The sequence below is a fragment of the Triticum dicoccoides genome, chromosome 2A (genome assembly GCF_002162155.2).
Source record: "Triticum dicoccoides isolate Atlit2015 ecotype Zavitan chromosome 2A, WEW_v2.0, whole genome shotgun sequence".
In the NCBI taxonomy this organism is placed as follows: Eukaryota; Viridiplantae; Streptophyta; class Magnoliopsida; order Poales; family Poaceae; genus Triticum; species Triticum dicoccoides.
The window spans coordinates 653,202,891-653,208,890 of NC_041382.1; positions in this window are offsets into that span (position 1 = coordinate 653,202,891).

Genomic DNA, 6,000 nt, shown 5'->3' on the forward strand with positions numbered 1-6,000 from the left:
ATCATAAACTTGGTCTATGGTCATTTTCATGAGAAAACCTTCACACATATGAGCTATCACCTACAATATTTTATAGAGTTCAAGGAGATGAGGTAGGGTTACCTTCTGTTTTTGAAAAAAATTTAAAAAATAAAAAAAATCACCAAAGCTTTATTTCAAAGTGAATAAGAAGGATCTGAACTTAGTTTTCCATTTTCATATTTTAAACATGTTTTTAATAGCTTTATATTAAAGCATATTTTTTCAAAACAAAATGTAAAAATATGAAGATTAATTCAAAAAATAGCGAGACTTCAAATCTACACTATATAGATTGAATAGGTGTTAATTAAAAACATTTGGCTCATTTAGAGTAGGTCCAAAAAAACTTGATTACGAATGGGTTGTTTACCCTAGCCTGGGAGCTCATTTGGAGCACATTTATCAAATTCAAATTTCTTTGACCTCCTCTAAATCACATCAAATTTTGCACACATGATCTCCTACACAAACATAGATAGTTTGCCAAGTTTTTTTTGCATTTCCTTGAATTTATACTGTCCTATCAAATGTTAGTTCAAAACATCGGATAATGAAACATGTTGGTGGGAAAAAGCATGCATTTGATTTGATTAATAAACATGAGACAAATAACATGTGTGATTAATGAAGCAACACTGAAGCAACATGTGTGATCAGTGAAGCAACACTGAAACAACTTGTGTGATCAGTGAAGCAACATTGAAACAACATGTCTGATCAGTGAAGCAACACTAAAACAACATGTGTGATCATTGTAGCACCTAAACTCATAGTTCACAACATCTAAACATAACTAACCATACACCACAGGAAAATTTAAGGACAGACAAATTATATAGCATAATACATTACTAGCATAATAGATTCAGTTCAACACACCATAAACAACCACATTCAGTTTACCAAAAGTAACCCAAAAGATAAAGATAAAGATTCAATTCATCATAGAATCACATCATCACATCATCACGCCGGATTAAGGGCCTTCGCGAGGGCAGCATGCTGCCCCCTGATCATGTAGTCCTCCCCGCGAATCTCTACATCCTCTGCATGAGACAGAAGGTGATCGAAGCAGCCATCCTTTGGCTTTGGCTTGGTGGTGCAGTAGGGGCAGCGCCACTTCTTGATCTTGCGGTTGTAGAAGGAAGCAACTCCCTTGGCCTTGATCTTCTCCACCTGCTTCACTGTGAAGGACACGACATTGCCCTTGTACATATCATCTCCAGAATCATACTACACACATGAATGAATTACATTAATACATTATAGATTCATATACACCATGTCAAAGGAACTAAATGAACAATCTAAATTTCAAGTATGCTTACCTCATATTCTGAGTCATCACTAAACTCTGGATCGTAGGGGTCATACTGGGCCAGATTCCTCCTTTTTCCTCCCAACCATCATCCTCCTAAATATACAATTACATCCATCACTAGTAAATATAGAAGCCAATTGAAAATTTAGATATGCACACATAACATATTGATCATAGGGCTAATATACTCCCAGTATACTATGATCCTATTTGCATTTTCCATTGTCATGCACACACTATCGGATTACGGGTTTTGGCAAACCCTTGAAAGGTTTGAACTCTGGGGTGTGCACGAAGAACATTCTCTCCCCGACTTGCTCATTCAACAATTCCATGGCCTAGCTCGACGTACCCATAGAACAAGAGACACGAGGGTTTATACTGGTTCGTGGGTGGATTGCCTCGAGGGGCTGAGGATGAACTAGTATAGAGGATGAGCAGCCTCAGGAGGTGAGGTGTTCTTGGGCTCGATGAGCTGTGATTGAGAGGGTGACCTGAATGGTCCGTCCTTCCCTACGGTGGTGGCTAGGTCCTATTTATAGTGGCCTTGGTCCTCTTCCCAAATGTTTAGGCGGGAAGGGATCCCACAACGACCAAGTTTGAAGGGGGACAGTTAGTACAAGCTATCCTGACAAAAGTAGTCTTCGCCTGCCAAAGGCTCTGGTGGTGACGCTGTTGTGGGCTCCATGATGACCTCCGTCCCGCCGTCCTGCTGGTCTTGGTCTTGTTGCATAGATATGGAAACCTTTGCCTAATTCCTTAGGACCCCGTGCCTGCGCTTGCCTCCTTAACACCAAGGAGGAAACTGGTACACTGCGCCCGCTGGCGCCCGCCTGGCCTTGGTCGTCATGGCTCACGTCACACGAACCTCGCGAGGTGCCCCTTGCATAGATATCTCTACTCCTCGGGAGACAGCCTAGTGAGGCTACCCCCAGGGAGGTCTTGGTGTCGTCCGCCTCGCGAGGCTCGGCCCCTCGCGAGGCTCGGCCCCTCGCGAGGGTCTTGAGTTGTTGCTGCTGAAGACGAGCCGTACCGGGCCGTTGATGGTGCCGCGCTCCAGGCCGTAGGCAGGCAAGTCTGGGTACCCCCGTTCCCAGGACGCCGATAGTAGCCCCTGGGACCAAGGCGCGATCGAGCTTGGCTTCGAGGCGAAGCCAAAGGGCAAGTGCGGAGTGCCGCGGGCCCCAACCGCCTGTGGCCTGGGTCGACGCGTGGCGATTGATGGGACATGGGCGCCTCCGCTTCCCCATGTTGCCTTGGCAACCATCCTCGCCTGACAAAAGGCTGGTGCACGCTACAGAGCCTTCATTGCCTTCCTTCATCTTGCTCCAGATCCCCTTTCCTGTTCTTCACCCCAAGAGACTCCAGATCCGCACGGACTCCTCTTCAAGCATGTAGCCGATGGCGTCTGACAAGGCGAAGGCCGTGCGCTCGCCTTCCTAGTTTGAGCCCGCCCTGAGCGTGCCCAATGTCTCAGAGAAGAACTTCGCCACCGCGCTCCTGATGGAGGCGGGCCACAGCAATGAGGGGGGAGAGACCGTGCTTCGGGCCGGCTCCGCCAAGCCAGAGGCCTCGGGCAGTACCTTCTGCCCCGTTCTTCATGCACAGTGTCTTCACGGGGCTGGTCCCCCCTTTCTCTGAATTTTTCGACGCCGTCCTTCGGCACTACAAGCTCCACGACCTCCATCTTCATCCCAACTCTGTCCTCCTCCTGTCAATCTTCACCTTTTACTATGAAGCATTCGTGGGGGTGATGCTGTCCGTGACGCTGCTTCGCCACTTCTTCTACCTCTGGAACAAGGATGGCCCATGCTCGGGGTGTGCCAACTTCATTGCGGCCAATGGAAGCAACAAAATTTTGAGAGCCGGGAAGAAGGCGGAGGGCTTCTGGAACAAGTGAGTCCTCATGGATTCCAAGAGCCCCTACCATCGGTTGGTGCTGCTGACGGGGATGCCAGTGCCTCACGACTGGTGGAGTAGTGCGAAGCTTGCCGACCCGCGGGGCGGAGCAGATGTTGGGGAGGATGGCGGCCCAACTGAAGCCTGACGATCCAAAGGCGGAGAAGCTGATGTGGGCCATAATCATCAAGGAGTTCCTATCACAGCGCCTGGCTCCACTCCAGGCGCGCTCGCGCCCCTTGTGGAAGCTCTCGGACGAGGCAAGCAACCTCCGCCTGCGCCCGGATGCTTTGTCCAATGAGGAGCTGGACAAGGTTCTCCACCTCTTGGTTGCGGAGGATCATGGGTACCCGCCTGATACCCATCTTCCGCTGTACCGCCGCCCGGATGGGGCAAATATCACCGTCGCCATGCCCGTCTTCAACGAGCGCGGGCTCGAGCCGCCGGCCCCTACCGGGGCCCCGGTGATGGTGTCCTCTGGCGAGTCCGGTGACGAGGAGAGGCCTGACTCGGAGGCGGTCCGGGACGGGGCAGGGGAGACTTCTCCTCCTCGTGTGGCGGATCTCCTCTGCACCTTCCCTGACGACAATGAGGTCGGCGAGCATCTGGTGAGGGGGTTGCTGAACACTGTCGGGGTCACAACGAGGTCCTGGGGCACCCCTCCGAAGAAGCTGCCGGTCAGGGTCCCGAAGAAGAGCATATCAGCGTTGATCTCCCGAGGCGACGCTTCTGCTCCGTCGCCAGTCGGCGCCGCTACAGGTCCGGCCGCCGTGCCCTTGCTTTCCCCTGGGGCTCGCGTGCCAGTGCCCCAGGACGCGAAGCCTTCGGGCTTGGTGCTCCAAAAGAGGGCGAGGGAGTACGCCATCGTAGACCAGTAAGCGCTCCATCCCGATCCTTCGTTTATGTCCTTGCCATAGTTTCTTGATGTCTCCCTTGCACTGCTAGGCCAAGGTCGGTGGTGAAGAAGAAGAAGGGGGCGGCCGCAGCCCCTGAGGCCCAGCAGCCAGCTGTAGCCGTGCCTCCTCTGGCGCGAAGGGATGGCGATGGCTCCCGAGCCTCGGTGCCTGGGTCATCCTCACGAGATCCAGAAGCCCGTCCTCAGGAGAAGGCGATCTCCTCAACCAAGATGACTCATGAGGCCTCCGCCCCCAGCTCACCTGCTGAGGTCGCGAAGGATCAGGAGTCCCCGGCTCCTTATGCTGCCATAGATCTGCAGACCCTAGCGCCAATGTCGTCTCTTCCCCCTTCCATCATACCGCTGGGCCGCCCTGCTTTGGCTGACACCCTGGAGGATGCCCTTCTCGCGCTGACCCAGCTTCGCAAGGACCTTCAGGATGCTGACAGCCGGCTAGCATCGGGGCGACTGGAGTTGATCGCAAGGTGGCTACGATCTGATGCGTCTGTGAGGGCGGCATGGGGTCAAGCCGTGGCAGCATCTGAGGAGGGTAAGCGGGCCGCCGACCTGGCCGCAGCCACCCACGAGGTGGCGTTGAAGGATGCCTAGGCCGCCAAGGAGCGCTGCCGTGTGGCGGAGGCCGAGCTTAAGACCTTGCACGATGAACGTGCCACCGAGGCTCGCCAGCACGAGGCACGGGAGGAGAAGCTAAAGGCTCGAGAGGACGCGGTTGCTGGCCTTGACACCAAGCTAGAGCAGCTGGCGTGGGCGCAGGCCGCGGAGCGCGACCACCTAGAGAAGCTGAAGGAAGAGGTGGAAGGGGAGAAGGCCCTGTTGGAGGCCAAGGCCGGCATCCTTGCAAATGACTGTGCCGCCTTTGACTCTCTTGAGAAGATATCCTGCGAGGTGTTGCGGGAAATCTATGGGAGGGGGTTGAAGAACCGTTGGTGACCGCCGAGGAGGGCCCTGCCGAGCTGCTCGCTTAGCTTGTCGAGGCGCTCGAGGGCGTCGCCAATGGGGTTGGCACCATGGTGGAAGGGGAAGATCGCGTGCTCTCCTCCTCGGCTATGATGCGCGTCTTCAGCCACCTCCACCTTCGCGACCCGAGCACCGACCTTGGAGCTCTGCTTGAACATGTGGACGAGAAGCACTGTGCAGCTGCTGCCGGCGGCATGAAGGACTTGGTGGAGGCCCTGCTGGAGAAGTTCCTCACCATTGACCCTGTGCCTCCGGCTGATGGTGCCGTCGATCCCATGACCACAGTCGACAACACGGGCGACGACGCTGGTGCCGACGACGGGGCGCTCCCTGACGGCAGCACCCAAGGCTGAAGAGGAGGCTTGTTGGTAGTGCTCCTTTCCACTTTTACTTTTCTGCGATATGCACCGTGCCTCGTGGAGGCGTTAAAACTTCTGTTTGGTATTTGAGGAACAACATGTCTTGTAATGATTTGTTAGGATTCCACGATTTCCTTCCTGTTTGCTTGATGTTTTACGTCGACAGGGCCCTGCTCCACGCATACCTCAGCCGCCGTTGGGTCATCCGGATCACCAGGATGAGACCAAGGGGTGAGGGGATATGTGACCAGTTAGGCTCCCGAGTCACGATTCTCATGAGTCCCCCTTGATGCACAAACGGCCTGCGGGAAGGAGATGTGAAAGTAGGCCTTAGTGTTCTGCGTCGGTAGGGCCCAACCCCGCGCATACCTCGGCCGCCGTTTGGTCGTCCGGATCACCAGGACAAGACCAAGGGGTGGGGGCTACGTGACCAGTTAGGCTCCTGAGTCACGATGCTCAGGAGTCCCCCTTGACGCGCAAACAGACCTCCATACCTTTCCTCGCCGAGGTCCCACCCGGGAGGGATG